Consider the following 24,529-nt stretch of genomic DNA (forward strand, 5'->3'; position numbering starts at 1 on the left):
TCAGCCTCTTGAGTAGCTGGAATTACAGGCACCTGCCACCACGCCTGCCTAATTTTTGTATATTTAGTAGAGATGGGTTTCGCCATGTTGGCCAGGCTGGTCTCAAAATCCTGGCCTCAAGTGATCCACCCACCTTGGCCTCCTAAAGTGTTGTGATTACAGGCATGAGCCACTGCGCCTGGCCTATTGCCCTGATTTCAATCCCTCATCCGTCACTCCTTCCTTCTGGGAAATGCCCCTTCATCAGTTCCAAAAGGAACTGCTCTGGCCCACACTAATCATAGGCTTTCCTTGGGATTTGGGGGCAGCCCTTCTGGGATGGGGAAGCTGAGAGATGCCCTTGGTCGTGTCTGAGCCCAGGAAAGAAGCTGGTGTATAGGAGAGAATGACTTCATATCCAGAGCAGGCATTGCTGAGAGGCAGAAGAGGTCTGACAGCCTTCCAATCTCTTTTCCACCTCCCTCGGGTTTCCTTATCTGAGCCAGTAGACGCTGCTTTCATTAGGTTATTGTGTTCCTACAATGCACACAGCTTCACCTCACTAATCCTAATAACAAAATGAAGTGGGTGTTATCTTTTTTTTAAAACCTAAGAGGAAGCAGTTTTATTGCTTTTTCTGATGAGAACATTTATATCCATTAAAAGCAAATTCAGAAATGTATAATGAAAACAAATTTCACCCATTATCCTACCATTCAGAGATAACTTCTGATTGTGTTTATACACATGGATTTATAAAAGGAGGTTATGCTTTTATTCCTAAAAGAAAATTGAGGCTCAGAGATGTTAAGTAACTCCTCTAGGGTCAAAACCAGTGCAAATCACTAAAACGTGTTGACTGTTTGTTAAATTCAATGTAATTAAGTGCCACAGGGCGTTACAGGCAGCAGATTTTGTGGATCAAGAATGAGAGAGGCGGCATTGATTGGAATTACTGGGAGGGTTTTCTGAAGGAGGTGGGGCTTGACAGAGTGATCTAATATATATGTTATATGTTATATATATATATATTTTAAGGCTTGTTTTATTTTAATGGCTGATCTATATAATCACAGAGACCAGTATGTACAGACAAAGTGGGAGCTTTTATTTCCTGGTGTCTTCCTCCTTGGACAAGGTCTTGATGATTTCCTCCTTCTTGACCTGGAGGCGCTCTTTATGGCGCTTGCGTGCTTCCTTGGTCTTAGACCTTTGGGCTTCAACCTGGTTAGCCAGGAGCTTCTTGCGGGCCTTATCTGCCTTCAGCTTGTGGATGTGTTCCATGAGAATCGCTTGTTTTTGAACACATTCCCCTTCACCTTCAGGTACAGGCTGTGATACATGAGGTGATCAATCTTCTTAGATTCGCAGTGTCTTCTGAGCAGCCAGCACAGAATCCTCATTCTCCTCGTCCACGTGACCTTCTCTGGCATCCGGGCATTGGCTGTACCCTTTCGCTTACCTATGCCCATGTGCCTGCCCTGCCGGTAGGCCAAGGTGTTTTCCTGGCATCGAGCCCGGGAATGGACAGTCATTGGCTTGCGGATCATCAGCCCATCTTTGATCAGCTTCCGGATCTGCTGATGGGAGTTGGCATTGGAGATTTCATTGGTTTCATTGGGGTCCAACCAGACCTTCTTCTTGCCACAGCGGAGGACCCTAGAGGCAAGCCTCTTCTGAAGCCTGAGCATACTCATAGCAGTGAAAGGTGAGTGATCTAATATTGACTTGATTCCTCCCATTAAGTGGCCTCTGAGTGGGCAAAGCCAGTGAGTGGGGACACCTGAGCACTGCCTGCTGTCGGGACTGGGCACTGCCTAAGACATTGATTACTTTTGAGCTTTTCTGAAGTGAAAATAAGTCAATGTGAACATGGCAAAGAGGGACAGAGGAAGAGACATATGGTATCTAGAAGGAAGTTGGCAGGTAACAGGGTGCCAGGAAATTAAGACCTAAAGAAATAGAGTGGAGGAGAAGGAGGGTGGGGGCACAACAGTGGATTGTGGTTTTGCATTTGAATCAGGAGGAGGAAAAAACCACCCATCCTTCCTCTCCTGTTTTTTTTTTTTTTTTTTTTTTTTTTTGTCTTTAAACAGGCACTGTCACTCTCTTTTGGGATTACTTATTTATATGTTTGTCTCTCCCTCTGCACTGTGAGATCTGGGTGAGGAGGTATGGTGTTTAATTTTCATGTGTATCTTCAGAGCTCAGCACATTAAGCCTGGCACGAATAAGGGACACTCATTAAATATTTTTCAAAGCAAGGATCCACTGACATGACTTTCAGGCAGGCCCTCCCAGGCTGTCTACAACCCCCTCTGTGGTCTCATAGGGCACCTATGCACATGGTGGCTTTTCATGGGCTGTTCCCTCCCACAGAAGCACCTTCCCCCCACCCATCAGCTACAGTCCTTCTGTCTTGGCTCAGATGTCACATCCCTGACTCAACAGGTGAGATTGGATTTCCACTCACAAGCTCTCCTAGCACTTTGTATTCTTAAATAACCTTCATTATAATTTGTCATTGAATATTTATTTGTGTAATGACTATTTTTTGTAATTTTTGTGTAATGACTAAATTTTGTAATTTGTGTAATGACTATCACCGGGTTGGATGCTCCTTACAGTAGTGTCTGGTTCTGGATCTCCTGAGCCTTGGGCCAGTTGAATGGATTCTACTTTTACTTTTACTAAGCTTTGTTCTTCCTTCCTAGAGGCCGAGATAACTCCAGCTTACCTTGGTGTGACTATCTAGGAATTTAAAAATGCGTCTTTGAACAACTGAAAATCTCCAGGCTATCTCTTCCAACAGTTGAGGAATCCAGCCCCGTAAAAAGTCAATCAGGCTAAATGACACCTGCTGTGAGTTCTGTTTGCAGGACAGCAGTGGGCAGCTCCAGAGCTGGGCTGTTTTCCCAACATGGAGTCTGTGATAACTGGGTTTTGCTGCTATAAATTAGGGTCACCCTGCCCTTAATTGGCAACCATTTCAGATTCTCCCTTACAGTCCTCCTCTTTCTCCTTTTTCATGTAGACTGTGTTTGAGAGAAGGTGTGGAAAATCCTGGCACTGTGCTGCAGGGACGGTGCACCTGCAGGCTGGGAACAGAGGTGGTGAGTGCTGGCTGCCAGCCCTCAGCACCTTTTTCTCCCTTCCTGTTGCTCTGCCCTTCCCTGTCTTTTCTCAGGAATTTTGAAAGAGGTCTCATTACTAGGGAAATATCCCCTGGGGAGCTCTTCCTCTCTCTTCTTTCTCTCAATGAGTAGAGGGGAGAGTGTTCTCAGTTTTGAACCTGCAAGCCATCTGGATGCAAAGATGGCCAGAAATGCCCCCTTGTCTCTGGATTTCCCACAGCAACTCTGCCTTAGCCTCCCAGTGCCATCTGCTTCAGGCTGGGACATCTTTCCTTCATGCAGGAGAAAGAGGAGCTTAATAAAATTTTGCTCAGGTTTCTTGGGGCCTGAGTCAGTGGTGGGGAGGAGAGAAGCCCGGGCTGTTTTATTTCTTGCACCTGCTATGAGTCAGGAGTGGTCCTTGGTCAGCAGGCACATGGAGGCCCGCTGGGTGCCAGGCAGTGGGCAGGTGTTGGGGCTACAGGATTATCTGCTAGGACCTCAAAGGCTGGCCTGGTGGGCAGCATGAAAACAATGATGGTGACACAGTGAGAGTTTGGGCACAGGTCCTGGAAGGTGTGGAGGGGGAGCAGCCGATGCAGGCTCCTGTTAGAGTGCTGGAGGCAGAATCAGGAAAGGTGACTCAGGGGAGGCTTCACTGGAAAAAAATTTGTCTGGGAGGCACTAAAACAAGAGCCCATTATGTGTTTTAAAATGATATTAGTAATAATGTATGGGTTTATTTGGACAAATGAGTTCACAAAATTGTGCTGCCTGTAATGTTGATTCCTGACTGAGGGATAAAACTCACTTCCCAGGCCCCTTTCTGTAAGCCAGTCCCCACCATCCCCTTGAACCTCAGCTGCTCCACCAGAATCAAAGCAACTCAGAAGGAGGCCGAGACCCCCAAGCCTCATTGCTAATCAATGGGCATGGCGTGTGGGCATGAGGGTGGGGTTCAGGACCTTACCTAGCATCTGTCTTCCCAGAATGTTGCTCTGCCCTTTCTGGGGATAAGAGGTCTTAGTTTCTTTATCTCTATAATGGAAATTATAATCCATTCCCTGAAGATTATGGAAGATTATAGGAGGTGAAGGCTATAAAGTCACCTTGTAAACCTAAAGTCCTATCTGAGATCGAGGATTTAGACAGCAAGTACCATTTTGTCTTCATTTCTTGGTGAATGGATCCATGAAGTCTCCTTTATTCACTCAACAGATATTTACGTGGCAGGCATCGTTCTTGATACTGAGGGTAAAGCTGTGAACAAAACAAAGACCCTAGTCATGGAGGAGTCAGGAAATACAGAAATATACATGACAGCAGGTAACAGGAAGGGCCAAGAAAAATGAGCAGGGTAAAGAGCTTGTGATGGAGGTGGGGTGGGTGCTGTCGCATGGGGCAGTCTGAGGGGCCTCTAGGTTTAAGGGATTCGAGCAGAGAGACCTGTGTGAAGGGAAAGGGTGACCCCTGAGACCGTCTGAGGGAGGAGCAGTGAGTGCAGAGGCATTCAAAGCAAATGCCTTGAAATGGGAGTGTTATCAGTTTACAATACAACCAGCAATTGCTTCTACTACCACTGGTAATATTTATAGAGTCTATACCGTGTGCTAGGCAGTATTCAGGCGCCGCGACAACCCTATTCAGTAGGTCCTATTTTTATCCTTCCCCCATGTCACAGATGAGGCATTCTTAGAACAAACCAAACATCCAGATAATACGAAGAGGGAGCAGTTCTCATTTATGTGGGGAGCGTAGAAGTCACAGCCCTGCACAGAGGGAACAGTGTATGGTTTGGAGAGAAAAAAAATCTCAGTTTGGGCCTGGCCTGCTACTCATCTGCTACTAGGGCAAGATATTTCACCTCTCTGGGCTTCTGTTTCCTGATTTATAAAATGGGCTAATAAAATCTCAGAGGATTATTATGTATATTAAGCGAGAGATCCAAGTGAAAGAATGTTTCAAACTGCAGGGCACCATGAGAATATCACTTTATTCTTTTTATTATTACACCAATTCTCATTCCTTGCCTCTTGCAAAGAGAGAGAATGAGAGAAAAATGGAAACTTGCAACTTACTTAACTTCCTTGGTTCTTTCCCTGAAAACTTATTTTCTACTAATGTCTGTGAGGGTGAATTAGAGTATCCAGTTGAATTAAGTATTTTGCTGAAAGATGAAGGGACTGTGAGATAAAGTTGGTGCCGAGGACTCTCATATTTCTAAAGGAATCACTTGAGGTGCTAGGACTCCCAGTCCACTCTTCCACAATACCAGACAACCTGTAATCCTCAGACCCAGAATCTTATGACAGCTGTCTCTGATCTCACATTGTGTAGATTATCTACGCAAAAAAGTAAGTGGCCTCAAATAGTGCTGCCCTTTAAAATTATTCTATGCCTTTGTTCCAGAGTCTTGTGGGGTGAATGGCTAAATCCTACTGGATTAGGCGAGATGGGTGTTATTATTTGGGGCTATGGAATGGAAAAACTCAGGTGAAGGAAGTTATCCCAAACTTCATAATTGATGGTGAGCCTGGATACTCATTCTCAAATCTGGTGAGGCATCGTTGGCTTCTACCACAATGGCGATGGTAAGCTCATTTGTCAATCAATGATCGATTGGCAGTAGGGTGATAATAGTTAATAATAATCTATTATGTATTTCAAAATAGCTAGAAGAGAATAATTAGAATGTTCCTAGCGTAACATTATGGCTATCCCAGTTACCCTGATTTGATCTTTACGCATTCTATGAATGTACCAAAATATCACATGTGCTCTGAAAATATGTACATCTATTATGTGTCAATAAAAAAAGTTAACCAAATGATCGATGAACACCTACTATGTGCCAGGCACAGTGCTGGGTGCTGGCAATACAATGGTGAATGAGACAGGGACCTGGGTGCTTGCTCTAGGGAATGCCCTTAGGAGAAGCTCAGGGTATGTTTTTTTATTTGGAATGCTTGCTGATGCCCTTCCCAGGACCTCCAGAAAGAAGTGGTGGTTGCTTCAGCGGTCACTTGGTGATGACTGGCAGGCATGTGCCCGTGTAGCTGGCACATCTGGTGCCTGTGATCAGAGCTGAGCCATCCAGTCTGAGCTTTGTTTTTCCCAGTGCAGCAGTGGCTTCCTGCAGTAAGCTCCATCTTGGCTGTGCTGCCCTCCCCGCTGGGGTTGGGATAACAGCCTCCTGGGGACTGTGGCTAATCTCAGGAGAAGCAGAGCCCCCAGGGAAAGACTCCTGTCTCCGTTGTGTGCACCTAGGATTAGGTAGAACTGCCGCTAATGCAGTTAGGTAAAGGCAAGGGCCCTGGTTGCTGGGGAACCAGGAAGCACAGGGTGAGCTTCCCATCTGCTCTCGGTGAAGGACGTCCTCACTGTCACTGCTTTCTAGGGCCAAAGGGGCCTCTGACAAAGCTAATGTGACCAAAGTCAAAATACTGGCTCTGAGAATCAGCCAAACCCATTCAACTAACTGTGATCTTAGGCAAACCTCAAAGCTTCGATTTCCCCGTCTGTAAAAATTGGGGTGCTAATCATATCTACCTCATTACCTTTTGGTGAGGGCAAAATCAGATAATGCTGACGGACACTGGCATGTCCTGAGTGTGCATGGTGAGTCGTCCATCAACAAGAGCTCAGATGACCATGTTCCAGGCGAGGAACCCGAGGCCCACCCCGGCCTTGATCAGAGATAACCACCCTGAATTCCTCAGTACCTGAGTCTGGCGTCGAAACTGGCTTCCCCGGCCTCCAGCATTAGGCCATGAAGGAACCAGCTTCTTTCTCTCGCTGGTAGTGGCCTGCTGTGCCCTGCCGGCTGGGTCCAGAGAGAAAGAAAGAGGAGGAGCTCAGGACCAGTCATCACAGGCCAGAGGGCGGCTCTCCAGCTAGACCGCTAGCAGGACCGCAGTGATGGAATCACCTGAAGGTCTTCTTCAATTTCCTCGTCTGTAAAATGCAGTGGCTTGACTGCCCCTTCCAGCCCTAAATTTGTTTTAGGAAGCCCACTGGAGGAAGCAGCGAGCAAGAAGGGAGCAGCGGAGGGAACGTATCAATATGATGTAAGAATAATAGCTCCCATTTTGTAAGTCCTGACTGCATGCCCGGGACTGTGCTGGCATACGCAGGGTCCAGAACATTATCCATTTTCTAGGGGCTCACGCACTCATGAAACTGGTGGTAGTGGTGGGGTGCAGTCGTTTGGGGTGGGTGGAGAGACATAATAACGGGAGGAATTAGAATTTGTTTTGGTACATGCCTTAGGAGAGATCTGCACAGAGACTTGGGGACCCCAGACGAGGCTGCCTGTGTGTGCAGAGCCTCGAATGCCATGCAGTGAAGGGAGGTTGGAACCCTGCATCCAGGGAAGGGGACTTCGTGGTTGCGAGGGCAGGTTCAGGAAGGTTCTGGTGGGAGGGTTGGCGGCCAGGCCAGTGCTCCAGGGGGCTGATGGATTACATTCTTCGAATTAGAAATCATCAGAAGCCCCGCTGAGAGGGCTCTTGTGGCTTTGGAGCTATGCTGCAGGTTCCCTCTTGCAAGGGGAAAAATTGGCTGTGCCTTTAAGTGTTATCCTCCTGTCCTCTTGGTTTCCTAGTGCGGCAAGATTCAAATCCAAAGTATTTGCATTGAATTTGTTAATTTCAACCAGTGGTAGAATAGAATAAGAAGTCTAAACAGCCATTTTTTTCTTTCCTTTGAGGGTATGTTTTCTGACCTTTTAAGGAAAATCCTGTCGAAACCTTGAAAACTTGTGACTCTAGGTGCTGGATCTGACACTGGGTCGGGGACGTATTGTGGACCTGCAGCGTGCTTGGGCCTGAGCTGAGCGAGCTCATGGAGTAAGCTCTCTTGAACTCTTAAGATCGTGAAAATACAGTTCCAAGCCACAGAAGCCCTTTGGAGTGATTCTGAATGGTGGGAGGGCAGAGAGGCTTTGAATGCTGTTTGAACACTTAGACTGCTAAGTGCGACTCTTCAAACACTTCACATGCCTTAGATGGTCTAGTGCAAAGGATATGCAGGAACATAAAATATCTTGCCGCTACTGGAATAGCCTTATCTTCTGCCTCAATATTGATTTAGAACAACAGCTTGTTTTGAACTTTCTCCCCATAAATTAAATTTTAATTTAGAAAATTCCATTAGGGGAAACTTAGTATGTAAGTACAGAAGGTTTTGGAGATGGGGGTGGCTGCTCAGAAGGGAGTCTTCAAAGAGATGACAAAGGTAAAAGCATTACTCTAATCAGAACATTTCATTGAAACCCCCATCAGATTAATCCATCTACACATAGTATTTTGAGTATCTTTTGTTGGCAACATTCTGTGCTGGAAACTGGGAAAGAGAGAGTTTATCTCTTGTCCTCTATATATGTACATATTTATAGGTATGTAGTATTGTCTTACACGGGAAAGGACAGTGGGATTTTTTTTTCAGAAACATTTCTCTCTTCTACAAAGGATGACATCAGGGCATAGCAGAAAGAGCTCTGGACTGCAAGTCAATAAACTTGAGTTTATCTCCTAGCCCTACCTCTACTAGCTGTGTGGCCCCAGACAAAACACTTGCCTTCTCTGATCCTCAAGTTCTCATCTGCAAAGCAATAAGGTTGGACCAAGCCCTGTGTAGTGGCAGTGTCAACATCACCTGGCAGCTTGTTAGAAATGCAGAGTCTCAGGCTCCTCTCCAGAACTACTGGATCAGAAGCTGCATTCGAACATGATCCCAGGTGATTTATATGCAAATTAAAGAACCATAGCTTTAAAGAACCATTCCTGCTCTAATAATGTATTATTTTGTGTTTTTTTCAAATGCATATTAAAATATAGTTATGAAGAATTTATCCAAGACTGCATCAAACATTCTACATAAAATGGGTGTATCATCTCTTACCCTTCAAAAGTTTGTACTTTGTGAGAAGAAAGATTTAAAGGCAGAAACAGGCACAAGCAGTCATACATTCAGTTCCAGTGCTAGATATACATATTTCTTCCTTTTGCCTCCTTTGTGTTTTGGGCCTTGACAGTGTGGTAAGGGCAGCAGTGGAGAGAGGAGAGGAGGAGTTGCAGAGTCGAGGTGATTGAAGGTGGAAGTGGCAACGCACCTAGCCCTGAGCTGGCAGGTGGTCCAGAGAGCAGCGGGCCCCAGCCCAGCTCCTCAGTATCATTGCAAGGGTTTTGAGAATCCATCATCATCGGTGATGAGAAAAATGTTTCACATTGTTCAAGCGTATGTGAAAGTGCTTTGATGAATTGAATAACAATTCATAGTGATTTTTTGATGTTCTATATTTTTCTAATTAATTGATTCTAAATGTTAAACCTATTAGATGGGAAGAGGACTCTAGTTCATTTTTGCATTAAAAGGGATCCTTCTTACTTGAAGCTGGTGGGACCTATTGGAAGAGGGCGTAATAATTAATAATGATGATAATAACTAACATATGCCGAGAACTTTCTAGGTGCCAGGCACTGTGCCTTGCAAAAAAGGACTTTGGGCATCTGTTAATTAATTTATGGATAAGGAAACCAAGGCTCAGAGCGGTGGAGTGGCTTGCTCCGAGTCATCCTATGAGTAACTGGTGGATCCAGGCTAGAAACCCAGTGTCCTGGCTGTGGGGCCAGCTTTTTTCTGCTGTGCCCGATTTTGTGGTTTGTCTGCCTGGTGCTCTGGAGTAGCGTGTGTGGGAAGGCTGAATGGAGAGTCAGGAATTTTCCCCAGTTCCTCCTTTGGGAAATACAGACTATCAGAGTCCGAAGGACTTCAAAAGCCTGCAGGCCACAAACTCCATTTACAGGTGAACACATCCAGCCCAGCAAGGGAAGGGAACTTGCCCAAGGTCAAACAATTAGTAGGGTTTATTTGTTCTGCTCTCCCTCTACCTGAAATTCAGCTCTATTTGAACAAGTGAAACAAGCCCTTCTATGAAAGCAAATGAACATGGTTTTGAATATTGTATCTCAGGTTGCTGTGAGGGCTATATATATCTTTAAAAAGGATTCAGCATAGCCACTGGTAATTGATAAACACTCAAATAATGTTTGTTATCGTTATCATTTTTACTAAGCCTCACATATTAAATTTAGGGACACTTTTGTTGTTGTCGTTGTTGTTGTTTTAAAGCAGGACTGATTCTGGTCTTGTCTTTTTTTTTTTCATGTTCTCTATCTTCCGGATAACCTTTGAGAGGACAGATGACCAAATTCCTTTTCACTAAATACTGCACCACATAATCATTGGAAGCCATATACTGGGAAGGGAGAAAGTTGCCCTTTTGAGAGGCTGCGTTCTTCATCTTATGAGCCCATGCCATGCCAGCTCTCATTGAGGCGAGAAGCTATCTTTTTGGCAGTAGGTCTCCTGATCCTGAAGATTTGAATGGAACAGACATGTTCTGAGATTCAGTCAGGCATCTTTCCACTCTGCATACAATTGTTACCAATCTAGAGAAGTAGGAACTGGTTTAGAATCAGAGCCAGCTTTGGATCCACATTGGAGCCCCCTGGTTGATTTAACGCTCTGCAGGGAAATTGGAATTCTTAATATTATTTTCAACAAGAGGCCCCACTTTTTTATTTTGCACGGGGCCCATCAACTTAAGTAGGTACTCTTGGTTAGAATAATCTAGAACAGGACCAAGAGCCTGTGAGGAACAAGTCAGTGGGGGTTGCAGTTTTTGGGGGAGGAGGAGGAGGCCACAGACCTGACCCCTTGTGATGGGTCCCAGCATCATGCATGGGCTTGAGCCAGGCAGCATGCAGTCCGCTGCCATAGAGAGGAGGTAAGCAGGGCGGTTTGTTGTCTTGCCCACCCATTACTTTGCCTTGTGAGTAGAGACGAGTCACTAACTGCTCTGTATGTCTCCTTTGCATCCCCAGCCCTGATCACACATAGTACCCAGCACATAGTAATCACTTAACACACTGTGGCTATTTACTTTATTGCTGCTCTAAAGTAGTCCAGAGATGAAGCATTATTCCAGGGGCTTTACATGTATTATCTCTAGTTTTCCTAACAGCCTTTCAAGGTAGACATGATTGTCCCTTCTTTACAGATGAGGCAACTGAGACTCAGAAACATTAAGCAAAAGTATCTCTGGTTCATCTCTGGACTACTTTGAGAAAATAGATGAGGTGTTGTGTGAGATGCCTTAAAAACTTTCCTATTTTTGGTGTCAGCACCATACTTTATATCTTGGCTATTCAGGGGCTTAACGTTAATTTCCCTGCTAGTAACCTCTTTCTTGTATTGATTCAGCAGCTGGATTAACTTCCCCAGCATCATCATTTATTAGCCACGTAATCTTAGATACTTTTGCTTAATGTTTCTGAGTCTCACTTGCCTCATCTGTAAAGAAGGGACGATCATGTCTACCTTGAAAGGCTGTTTGGAAAACTACAGATAATACATGTAAAGCCCCTGGAGTAATAGTGACTGGCACATAGTAGGTGTTCAAGTCACTTTTCCTATTACAAAGTTGATATACAAACAGCTTTCATTGTGTCATTTCCCTTCCTCAAAAATATCTTCAATGGCTCCCCACTGCCACGGCCGTGGTGGATCAAAGCTCATCATGATCTAGCCGTAGCCTACATTGTCTGACTTCTCTCATCAGTGTTTAAAAACTTCTCCAGTGCTTAGCTGTGTCTTGTTCCCCAGGCCACTGGAACCTCCTTGGCGACAGAATTCCATGTTATCACTTGAGTGCCTAGGAGCGTGCCTGTCATAGTGTCTGTATGGCTGGTGGCTAACCACAATGTATTTCAGGAATATTGTGCAATTCTGCTTTTTTCCCATTTGTTTATAGCTCTTAGTTCCTTCAAATTGGAAATGGATTATGGTTTTGCATTTGACTCAGGAGGAGAAAAAAAACACCCATTTTTCCTCTCCTGTTTTTTTTTTTTTTTTTTGCTTTTAAACAGCTAGTGTCACTCTTTTGGGATTATTTGTTTATATGTTTGTCTCTGTCTCTGGACTGTGAGATCTGGGTGAGGAGGAATGGTGTTTAATTCTCATGTGTATCTTCAGTGTTCAGCACATTGAGCCTGGCGCAAATCAAAGAGACACTCATTAAATATTTGTCAAACTGATGAATATTGGAAAGCTCAAGTTTTTATGGCAGACAAGGGAGACAGTGGGAGCTGCCTTTTTATTGGAAAAACATTGTTTATTAGATCTGTGTGGATCATTTAGAAAATATGCAGTTGGTTATCTTTTATGGTCAAAGAAGAAAATCAGTTTAAAATGCTTAATTAAAAGCAGGAGCTAACATTTCCCCTAGTAATGAAGGCAGGCTTGTGAATATTTTCCTTTCCTTAGCTCAGGAGATGGGCAGGCAGCCAGGCTCAAAGATGGGGATGCTTCATAGACAGATGAGAAGGTTTGACTTAGGAGAACTGAGTCCTAGGGTTACCCTGGGTCCATTTTTGCTTTAATGTTTCTCCCATGGATGTTGAAAATGTGAATGAAGAGTGTTAATTCCTTAAGATATTCTGATGACAATGTCAACCCCTTTAAGGTGATTTTGCTGTTACCTATACAATTATCACTTGTTTGCGAATTGATTATAATGGCATATTTTCAGGAGTACGTTCTGTATTTGAGATTAAAAGCCCTAAGAAGTGTGGGTCTTTTTCTTATTCTTCTTGGTGCTCCTGTGCCTGGCACGGAGCAGGCCCTTAAAAGATGTGATACCTGGAGTTCTTATCCACTTGGCATCAGCAGAGTTGGCCCTTTCCTGGGTGTAGGAAACTGCTGAGGACTGGGAGCTGGGGAGGCAGAAAAGGCAATGGTATTCTGAATGGTTTCTGCTACTGGAAGGAAATCAGGCCCTCTGAGACAGACAATGATTGGATGTGCTGCAGGACAGGAGGTCTGAGTACCGGCAGCATCCACATTACCTGGGAGCTTGCTGGAAATGCAGAATCTCAGATGTGCTCCAGACTTACTGAATCAGACACTGCAGTTCATCAAGATCCCCAGGTAATTCATCTGCACATTGACATCTGAGATGTGCTGCTCTGATGAGAAAATCTGGGAACTTCCTCAACCTTGAGGCTCGATAGTCCGGATTTTCATAATTCTAGGATGTAGCATGGTGAAGTTTGACTGACCTTGAATCCCAGAGCTGCCACTGTGGGGATATTAATTAACCTTTTTAATCTCAGATGTTTTTCATCTATAAAAAGTATATATTGGGTATTTTGCTAGGTTTATTTTTTTGGTGAGGATTAAATGAAATAATGTAATGCTCTTGGCATATAGTAGGAACTTAATAAATATTACTTATTGCTGATTTTGTTCTTTTATCTGAGCCCTGGTGTAGATGGTTCAATTATTTATTATGATAGGAGAAAATTGCTGTATTATTATGATTACAATGTTGTAATTTTGCATTAGTTTTATGTCATTTATATGATTTAATGGGTATTCTTAAAGAATTAAAAAGCATTTGCATGCCTTTGAACTCTTGTTTTAACCTGTTTTTGAATCTTCTACTCATAACATGGACGTATTATGTGGCTGTATTTATGGGTATCATGTTTTTGGTCTTTTTTTTTTGAGACAGAGTCTCGCTCTGTTGCCCAGGCTGGAGAGCAGTGGCGTGATCTCGGCTCACTGCAACTTCTGCCTCCTGGGTTTAAACAATTCTCCTGCCTCAGCCTCCCGAGTAGCTTGGATTACAGACACCCACCACCACACCTGGATAATTTTTGTATTTTTAGTAAAGACGGGGTTTCACCATGTTGGCCAATCTGGTCTTGAACTCCTGACCCCAAGTGATCCGCCCACCTCGGCCTCCCAAAGTGTTGGGATTACAGATGTGAGCCACTGTGCCTGGCCAGGTATCATGTATTTTTTAAACACCACTGAATCACTTATATTTCATTTTGGAGATTTCTTCCTCTCATTTATTCTGATAATAGTGGTTAAGTAGCCTTCTTATCCAGCACTCATTAGACAGTTAATGAAAAAGGTTAGTTAAAATAGGGAGTGAGGAAATAGTGAAGAAATGAAATTAACTACTTTATCTCACTTTAACTGCCTAGCTGTACATTCATTTAATCTTGTAGCTTTTCCTTTGAGCTGTGTCTGATGTTTGGAGGGTGCTGTCTTTTTTCACATCCACACCTAACCTGTAATACATTTTCTGTGGTATCCAGCTTTGTTTTCTCTAAAGTGAATAGAAGTTGAAAGACACATGTAAAGCACTGTAAATGGAGAATTCTTTTAGATACGTATAACGCCCCCCCTGTGTTTATCGTTATCTTAGAGTTAACACAGTGGTAATTATTTGGTGGGGAGAGGGGAGGAGGTTATTTTTATTTCACTTTCCAAAGAATTGGGCTTAATTTTCATAGAAGCAACAACTCTTCTTATACTCTTGTTTTATTAATTTAAATTCTGTAAAGTACACAATTTCTAAAAAATTATATAGCTGAAACTGTATAACAAGCCTTGGGATCAAACCCTACTGAATCTTGTCAGAATAGAACTCAAGAGGTGGGAATAGTGCATGGCTTGTCCAGGAGCATCCACGGAGCATCCTTGGACACTAGGTGGGGTGTTCTATAGAGGGAGTGGAGAGCCCTGCTCGATCTACTGAGTTAGTTATGTCGAGATTGGTTAAAAAAACTTCTATATTTGTTTATTTGCCTGCTACTTATTAGCTCATTTAATTTTTACAATGCTCATGAAATAAGCAAGGCAAGAATTTAGAGGTGGGAAAATGGAGGTTCATAGATGTTGAATTGTGTGACTATGAATAAGTAATTTCCTTGAAGGTACGTTGGAAGCAGAGTTCAGATTTTTCAGTCCTAAGCCAGATCTCTACCCTCTCTTCTGGATTGCCTCTTTTCATGCTATTTTGAAAGCAGTAATGAGACTTTGATTTTATTTAGATATTTATAATTTTCTTGTAGCATTATGTTACCATCATAGGGCATATCAGTAATAGTAACATACTACCTATGTCAGTTAGACATTAATCACCTCTAGCAACCTACAAGCAAATAAAGAGACAAAACTCTTCTGGACCAGCACTGTCCAATAAAATTATAATTTGAGCCACATATGTAATTTGAAATTTTCCTTTAGGCACATTACAAAACAAAAAAGAAACAAATAAAATTAATTATATATATTCTTTAACCCAGTAAGTCCAAAATATCATCATTTCAACATGCAATCCTTATAAAAATTCTTATTGTGATATTTTGCACTCTTCTTTTTGTACTAAGTCTTTAAAATCGGGTGTGTAAATTGCTTTACAGTACAGCTTATCTCAGACTAGCCATATATCAGGTGCTCACTCGCCACATATATTGAACAACACACCTCTGAACTTTAAGAAGAATATTGTAACAAATGCAGGCATGTGAACACTTCGAGATACAAGCCTCTAATACTTTGGGGCCATTTAATTTCGAGACAAATAGTTCTACAGATTTCAGTGGCTCCTAATAATGACTCTAAATCATTAAAAATAAGATTAAATTATCTACATTATATTTAAGAAGGCCGAGTATGGTATGAAATATGTATTTAGAAAGCTCTCCATCAAAAATTTTTTTTTTTTTTGAGACGGAGCCTCACTCTGTCGCCCAGGCTGGAGTGCAGTGGCGCAATATCGGCTCACTGCAACCTCTGCCTGCTGGGTTCAAGCAATTCTCCTGCCTCAGTCTCCTGAGTAGCTGGGACTACAGGCGTGTGCCACCATGCCCGCCTAATTTTTAATATTTTTAGTAGAGATGGGGTTTCAGCCTGCTGGCGAGGCTGGTCTTAAACTCCTGACCTCGTGATCCACCCACCTTGGCTTCCCAAAATGTGGGGATTACAGGCGAGATCCACCGCATCTGGCCCAAAAATATTTTTAAAAAAGGTTTGGCATATGACCCAGCCATTGTACTCCTGGACATTTGTCCCAGAGAAATGAAAACTTATGTCCACATAAAAGCCTGTACAGGATTGTTCATGGCAGCCTTGCTTGTAATAGCCAAAATCTAGAAACAAACCAAATGCCCTTCAGTGGGTGAATGGTTAAACAAACTGTGCTACATCCATGCCGTGGAATACTACTTCACAAAGAAATGAACTATCGATGCACTCAACAACTTGGATGGGTCCAAAAGGAATTGTGCTGAGTGGACAAAGACTCAGCAAAACTCAGTGAAAATAATGTTTTACTGGGTAAAAAATTATGAGACATTAAAAAAATGTACCCTTTTGAGATTATGCTGAGTAATCTCTAAAGGTTGTATTTATAGAACATTTCCAAAATAACAAAATTGAAGAAATAGAGAACAGATTAATTGTTGCCAGGGTTAGGGACTCAGGAGGGGGGCGTCCTGGGAGGGGGATGACTGTGTCTGTGAAGGAGGATCATGAGGCAACTGTGTGGTGGTGGAACAGTCCTGTATTGTAATTGTAATGGTGGTTACATGAACCTGTGTGTGATAAAATTGCACAGAATGCACACACACACAAACACACATGAGTGCATGTCAAACTGGTCCAATCTGAGTAAGGCCTATGGTTGTACCAGTGCTGATTTCCTGATTTTTCTATTGTATTAGTGTTATAGAAGATGTTACCAGAGGGCAAAACCGGATGACGGGTACGTGAGACCTCTCTGTGCTATTTTCACAACTACCTCTGAATCTATACTTATTTCGAATTAAATAAAAGCCTGGTGCTTGAATAGATGTTCTATTATTTGTAAAGCCTCCTTCCTAGAACTCTACAGTGAAGAACCCCAGTGAAGATGTATGAATGAGGATGAGCGGGGACATCTGTTTAAGGACGCTTTTTATTTTAATTTTTTACCATTCTTCATTTATTTTTAATTATACTTTAAGTTGGGATACGTGTGCAGAATGTGCAGGTTTGTTACATAGGTATACACGTGCAGGGCTGCTTTTTCTACAAGCTTGGGGCTGGGCTTATCTCAGTGCAGAGGGGAATGGTTGTGGCCTAGCTGCAAACTCTCCCCTACATAAGAAGAGACCCCATTCTTGTTCCAGTTTCTTGTTAAGGTCACTGCAGCGGAGGATGCCATCTCTAGGCTCCTGAATCAGAATGTCCCCTGAGGTGCCACTGGGCTGTTTGACCCCACCTTGGGAATGCTAGAGCCTGAGATCTTGTCACTTGCTCTTCACATTTTCATATTAATGTGTCACTGGCTTTCAGCAGTTGCCTCTCAGTAATGCATTTAGTCCCTAGTGAGTATTTCATAGCCAGATGAACTTTAATCCCTGAATGCGCTGAAAGGGAGGGTTCCTTTTCCTCTTTTGAAGATTCTGCTCCCCTGTAAGAAAAGTGCATGATTTAATTAGTGGATGAAAGAAAAGGGCCCAAATGGAGCCAAAAAAGAGTCAGCAGCATTGCCACCCACCTGCAGACACACAATAAGATAAAAGCAGCACCTGATCAGGGAGGGGAAGGGACCAGGAGGGAGAGGGACAGGCTCGGCCATGGGTGTAGCCCAGAGTCGGAAAGCCTGTGGCCCAGGATCAGGTCAGCTACTGGCTCAGTGTGTCCTTGGAGCTCAGCCTCTGTGGGATTTGTTTTCTCATCCTTTTAAAATGGAGATGGTAATATAGATCCTTCCTACCTCCAGAAACATGTAGACAACAGAAAGAAGATGGGGGCAAATCTATGAAAGTATAAAATGCACTATAAAAAAGTATAATGCAGTTTATAAATGATTGCTCATAATGCATCAACTGGAGTGAAACTAGCCAGAGTGTAAGAGAGGAAAGAGGGGAAGATGCAGAACTCCGTTCTTGTATCTTTTTTAAAAGCACAAAAAGATGATGTCTTGGTAAAGAGTAGAAGTTTGACATGTTTTGTCGTGATAAGAATAGAATTATAGTGGTGACTGTCCATTTATCCACTTGGGATCCAAGCATTCCAAAGTATAAGATGCTTCATTACAGGTCTGGTACAGTGGCTCATGCCTGTAATCCCAGCCACTTTGGAAGGTGGAAGCAGGAGGATCTTTTAAGGACAGGAGTTCATGACCAGCCTGGGCAACATAGCAAGATCCTGTCTCTATAAAATATATTTAAAAAATTAGTCTGGTGCAGTGGAATGCACCTGTAGTCCCAGCTACTAGGAAGGCTGAGGTGGGAGGACTGCTTGAGCCCAGGAGTTCAAGGCTGCAGTGCACTATGATTGCATGACTGCACTCAAGCCTGGGCAACAAAGCAAGACCCTGTCTCAAAAAATAAATAAAAATCCTCCTTGGCTGTATAAGACATATTTTATTGCCCTTTTGGAGATTTATAATGAGCACATTGAAGTTTTGGAAAAATCCTGCAACAAAGAAATCCGTTTTACTTTGCTTAGTTCAATAACTCCTTAGTTTATTATCCATGGACCCCTCTCCTGTGCCCTGTGACTTCCTCCTAACTTGTTACATAGCCTGGTCAAGTCCCCTGGAACAAGGGTACTGCTCTGCAGAATTCTGAACTGAGTTCCTGGGGTTTTGTTGTTAGCTTGTTTGTGACTGTCAGACTACCTTTTTTTTTTTTGAGACGGAGTCTCACTCTGTCGCCCAGGCTGGAGTGCAGTGGCACAATCCCGGCTCACTGCAAGCTCCGCCTCCCGGGTTCACGCCATTCTCCTGCCACAGCCTTCCGAATAGCTGAGACTACAGGTACCCGCCACCACGCCTGGCTAATTGTTTGTATTTTTAGTAGAGATGGGGTTTCACTGTGTTAGCCAGGATGATCTCTATCTCCTGACCTCGTGATCCGCCCACCCCAGCCTCCCAAAGTGCTGGGATTACAGGTATGAGCCACCGCGCCCTGCCCAGACTATTTAATTTTTGTTAATAATTTAGTGTTTTGTTTTTGTTTTTGTTTTGGCCTCAAGGAAACTCAAGGAAAATTTGTACCTCAGGGTTAGTTTCCATTTTAGAGTATTGTGACCTTTGTATCTTTGTACTGTTTTTCAAGTTTTCTTTCCTTATCTTGACAGATTCACAGGCCCTGACTTAAAAATTCTTATTACTATATTGTTTGTTGTATCATAAGCCATTTCAGAGTCTCCCTGGATTGAGATGGGCTATGAATATAATTAAGAAACAAAAACAAACTAATACGGTGACTTTCACCGTATTTCATTGGCCAGAAATTTGTCATGTGGATCTCTCTGGCTGCAAGGAGGCTGTGGATGTGAGTTTTATTTTCTAATCACTGTAGATGAAGAAGGCAGAAAAGGGGTAACAACTCTTTTTTGAGGGCCCATCATTTTTCAGGCATGGTACGGGGTTCTGTGCATAAATGATTTATTCCTTAATGCGATCAAGGTGTTCCTCAGTTTTGTCCTAGGAGGTTTTAGATCTCACGGTTCTAATTTAGTTTCTCAGAATCTTACAACTGGGAGGGACTTTTGAGAGCACCTGACCCTAAGAAATAACCTCGAGGGAGATGAAAGTCTAAACCAGCCAGGACAGATGGTCTTCTGAGACTCTCCATGGCAACCTGCAGCTAATCTCTGCCCTTCTGCCACTTCTGGAAAATTGCTTTACGGAAATGCTGTTTTAACTGGGAGCATGAAATCACTAATGATGGGCAACGTGGGGGTGGCAGGTTTGTGTTTGGGAAGTTAAGGTTCAGTGCCTGTCTCTCTGGGGGAGCAGCTGCTGTGAGCCAGGATTACCTAGGACAGTTTCTGTCTGAGGAGAGAAGGGGACAATGCCTTCCTCCACTCAGGTGGGCGAAGCAGGACTCTCACATGTTCTGAGTTTGTGCTAGCATCAGTCTTTTCATTGCCCTGCCTTCACATACCCCAGCATCTCATCTAAGATCTGTCCTGCTGACATGAGCCAAGTGATGTCATTCTTCCTCACCCAGAGCCATTTCTGGCTGTTCCAGGCTTTAGAGAGATTTCCCTCACTTGGCACAGGGCTTTGCAATTTTTTGTTATATCATCTCTCCAAGTGTAAGTCCCATCTTGTCTTCTTGTGTAGACTGGGCACTCCTGAAGGCAGGCATGATGCCCTACGCATGGTTGTTTCTCAAGTTACAGTTCAGTACCAGGTGCATATTGGTCCTGGGGTGGGGGGTGGAATATTTATTGTTGCTGCTGGTTGGCATCAGTATTTGGTAAATAGAGTGCAGGGATCTGTGCTGGTCTCTGGAGATATAAAGATGCATGGACACTTTTCAGCTCATAGTAATAACTGAGCTTCTTGAGGGGAGGGACTGAAATTTATTCATGTCTCTCCAGCACCGCACCTGGCATATTGAAGTGTGGCAGAGGCTGCTACTTGTTCTTCCCAATATTATTATTATTAGTGGTAGTTGTAGTAATAGTATGAATAGTAGTTTTCCCTCTCCTTCTCTCTTTCTTCCTCTTCCTCCAACTCCTCCTCTTCCTCTCTTTCTTCCTCTTCTTCTTCCTCCTCCAATAGTAACAGGAACTTTACCTGGGCACGTTTGCCAGCATTCCTTGCAGCTGAATATGGTCATGTGAGGTTCTGGTGAAAGAGACATAAACAGGTGATAATTGCAACTTCCAACTTGCACTTTAAAAGGAAAGCAGTGGGCCATCTCCTTTTTCTCCTTCTGTTGGGCTGGAGCACAGCTCCATCTTTGACCATATGAATAAAGGTCACACTTTTGGGATGGCAGAGCAACAAAGTGGAAGGAGCCTGGGTCCTCTTCCTTGCTGAGCTGTTGCCATGACCTTAGACTGAATAACTGAACTGTTTTTATTTGTAAAGTAAGATTTACATGAGAGACAAATATACTTCTATCTCATTTAAACTTTTCTACCTTTGGGTACAAAAGGCACTTATTATAGATGCCTAGTCTGTATTCTGATCAATTCAGGAGGTATTGATAAATGTCTGTTAAATAGATGAATGAATTTCTGCCTTCCCTTATTATTGAGCAGCTTTAATAGTGGTCAGCGCATGCATTTATATTGAGAGAGGAGGTTTCCCAGGTGACTTTCACCGTATTTCACTGGCCAGAAATGTGTCATGTGGATCTCTCTGGCTGCAAGGAGGCTGTGGATGTGAGTTTTATTTTCCAGTCACTGTAGATGAAGAAGGCAGAAAAGGGGTAGGAAAAAGGAGGAATGAGTGAACCAATCTATAGTACCTGTCAGCAGTCACATATAGGAAAATTAGTTTTGATTTATGTGGTTTTTTTTTGTTTTTTTTTTTTAAAGAATATAAGCCACCTAATTTGAGTATTGCCAAGAAGAGATGTACCTCTTATCCTAGTTGAACCAGATTTTGGGAAGACAAGATGTTTTCAAAAGAACAGATAATTATCAGCGTGGACCTTGGGGCTAGATGTAGTCATCTTGTCACGCAACTTGATTCATGGCCATTTGGAACTGTCTACGATGGGATGGTTGTTGATGCTGAGGCCACCTGGTGCTTCAGTGTCTTAAATGCTTTCTTTGGGGCCACAGCCAATTCTAGGCAAGGCATGGCAATCCCATAGTTTGTAGGTGATATGGAAAAGGTAGTGTCAGGGCAGTCAGAAACCCTCAGCAAATACTTAAGCACTTCTGTGCACCCGCAATGCTGGGTACCAGGGAATCCCATAAATGAGCTCTCTGCCATCAAGAGGGAGATGAAGAGATAAACTGATGAGTCCCCCACAGAGTAATGAATGCCATATAGAATGTCTGTGATGAGTACTGGGAACAAAGCGGGAGAACAAGACAAAAGTTTCCCTGGAAGAGCAATAGGAGGTACCTGGAGCCTGTATATTTAATTTCTAAAGAGATTCCAAAACAGTGGGTCTGAAATACATAGCCTGCTTCCAAATTGGGTTTAAATTAGCATCTTATGTATCATATATACATTGTACTTGTTACTCTGGGGAATGGAGAGTTTCAAAGAAGTCTAGAGTTGAAGCATTGTCGTTTTCTCTGTCTAGGGAAGACGCTTAAGCAAACGTGAGTGTACTTCCAGTGTGGCATCTAAGCAGAGAGACCATGGAAAGGTCAAGTTTTAAGAATTGAGTGTTTCTCCTTTTGATTAAAGAAAGAAAGTCGCTCATGAATATATGTCACTTCAGGCAGTGGGTTTGGGATCCTGAAAATATCTGTGTCAGAAAATCTTTGCCAACAAAAATCATCTTCCACACCTTTCCAAAGTCAAGAATACGTTGGACATTTAACATTTTAGGTTTTGGATTTTCTTAAAGCAAGGCACACAAGAAGATCAAAGAAGGTGCATTGACATGTTGGCAAAGAAGATGCATGGAATTCAATACTGTGGAACTCATTTTACCAAAGAAATTTCATAAAACAAAGTGAACTTATCAGTGGTTTAAGTCACCAACCGTTGGATTCCAACACAACGAGCAGGCTGGATGCAGGCAGCTTGCCCAGGTTCAATGGAGTTTAAAGCCCAGGTGTTTGTGTAGGGAAGGAAAAACATTGTCCTGCTCAGGAAAAATGTATTCAAATAAGAAATGAGAAACCCATTTTGAGAATTTAGTGCATATGTTCATTTTATAGGTGCATTGGGAAATTATCGGCAAATGAATGGATTTGGTCACAAAGCCTTTGGGTTGATTTGGGGGAGGAATGTTGCTTCTTGGGAAACAGCCAGACGAGGCAAAAGATATTTTTGGGAACATTCTAAGGTGTTCTCTTTCCTCTTTTTTGTTGATGGCTTCCAAGTTGTCTAGCCCTGAATCTCTTATGTGCATTGGGGAATTACACAGCAGTAGAAGGCACGCATCATTTCTTTACTTAACTATGTGTCCAGAACGAGTGTTGAGTTCTGGAGATGAACAGACAAACTTCAGCCTTTAATGAACTGCTAGGCAGGAGGGGGAAACACACATATAATCTAAATAATGTAATGTAATGCCATTAAGTGGTGTAAAGGCTTGCGGTTTTAGAGAAGAGGAACAGATGAACTGTCCTGAGGAGATTAGAGAAGCCTTCAGAGAAAAGATGGTATTTGAGCTGGATACTGAAGGATCTTGAAGGTGATTGCCAGGAAGAAGGGAGGAAAGGGCAGACCAGGTGGAGGTATCCACGTATGCAAAGGCATGGAGGTGTGAAACATGATGCCTCTAGGGGATGGCTCATTTAGCTGGAACACGGGTTTTGGGAGGCCCATGGAGGCTATTTTGGGAAATAATACTGGATTGCAAATGGCCTGATATGCTTGCTAGTCTACAGATCTAAACTTAATCTTTTAGGAAGTAAAGAGCTTCTCTGTAGGAAAGTAACTACAAACAGTAAAGAAAGACATGCTTGCTGAAAAGACCAGAACCTGAATGTGGACCCCAGGAACTCACATGGACTATCTGGTCTCCCCCAGGTTCTGCAAGGACATCAAAGACCTGAATTTTGCCTGGAAACTGACCGTAAGAGAGACAGGAAGTAGTGAGAGAATACAGACCCAACCAACTGTAGAAAACTGTGGGATTGAGGTTAATATATAATTTGCTTTAACTTGGATGAATGTGGAGTAAGGAGAGTGGCAAAACGTTAAGTTCATACTCATCTGTTTATAATTGTGTGCTCTGAGCACCTTTTCCTTTAAAGTGGGCTGCACACACAGAGAAAGAAACATTTTTCACACAGTTTCGAGCAGTGCCTGAAAAGCTCAGACTCGGAGCGTCCAGGAGCTGAGCTGCCTGTGCTGGACAGCCCCTGATTGGAGAGGAGTTAATGATCAGTGCCCCTAAAATTGTCACATAGGCAGCTGATTATGAGGAATTGGTCCAGCTGTTTAGGTTACTTTTGAGATCAAAATTTTGTATTTTGTCAGGGGAGTGAGTTGTCACAAACCCCACTTGGCCAAGGAGAGACTAGTAGCCTGTCCTTGTGCCAAAATGTTGCAAGCTTCTGTGGGCAGCTGATTTTGGTAGACCTTATAGAGAAACCCATCACTCCATCTTTTTTTTTTCTCCTTCCTACACCGGGATGTAGCAGGAAGGACCCTGGCTTTTGGGACTGGAGGTGTGGTTAGCTGGAAGCATGGTTCTGCTAGTTCCCTGGTGAACATAGAATGGTACTTCTTTCTGTCTCCTCGTCTGTGAGGTAAAAACATTCAGAGACTCAGTGTTTCTTATGACATTGATAATCTAAGGATCCACTCCCCTTTCTGGCCTGTTTTGAGCTTTCCCTGTATACTCAGTGAGTGCATATGATCTAGAAAGTTCTGGGTGGCTCAGGCAGTGGGTGCGAGAAGTGCTGCCTCACCTTGGGCTCTGTGTCCTTAGGTCCAGGTTGGGATCAAGTCCAATAAGCTGAAGAAGGCTTTTGGGAAATAAAACCAGAGGTGTGTTTTTTTTTTTTTTTTGTTTTTTTTTTTTTGAGACAGTCTCGCCCTGTCGCCCAGGCTGCAGTCCAACGGTGTGATCTCAGCTCACTGCAACCTCCACCTCCCGGGTTCAAGTGATTCTCCTGCCTCAGCCTCTCCAGTAGCTGGGATT

The 24,529-nt window shown here is 43.3% G+C and overlaps 1 protein-coding gene and 1 pseudogene across 1 annotated transcript in view; one reads left to right on the top strand and one right to left on the bottom strand.

Annotated features, from left to right (window-relative positions):
* ROR1 (receptor tyrosine kinase like orphan receptor 1) overlaps positions 1–24,529 on the top strand; it is a 416,741-nt gene that overhangs the window by 13,546 nt on the left and 378,666 nt on the right. The window lies entirely within an intron of this gene.
* LOC100598800 lies at positions 1,087–1,676 on the bottom strand (annotated as a pseudogene).

Source organism: Nomascus leucogenys, chromosome 5 (assembly GCF_006542625.1).
Source record: "Nomascus leucogenys isolate Asia chromosome 5, Asia_NLE_v1, whole genome shotgun sequence".
NCBI classification, from domain to species: domain Eukaryota; kingdom Metazoa; phylum Chordata; class Mammalia; order Primates; family Hylobatidae; genus Nomascus; species Nomascus leucogenys.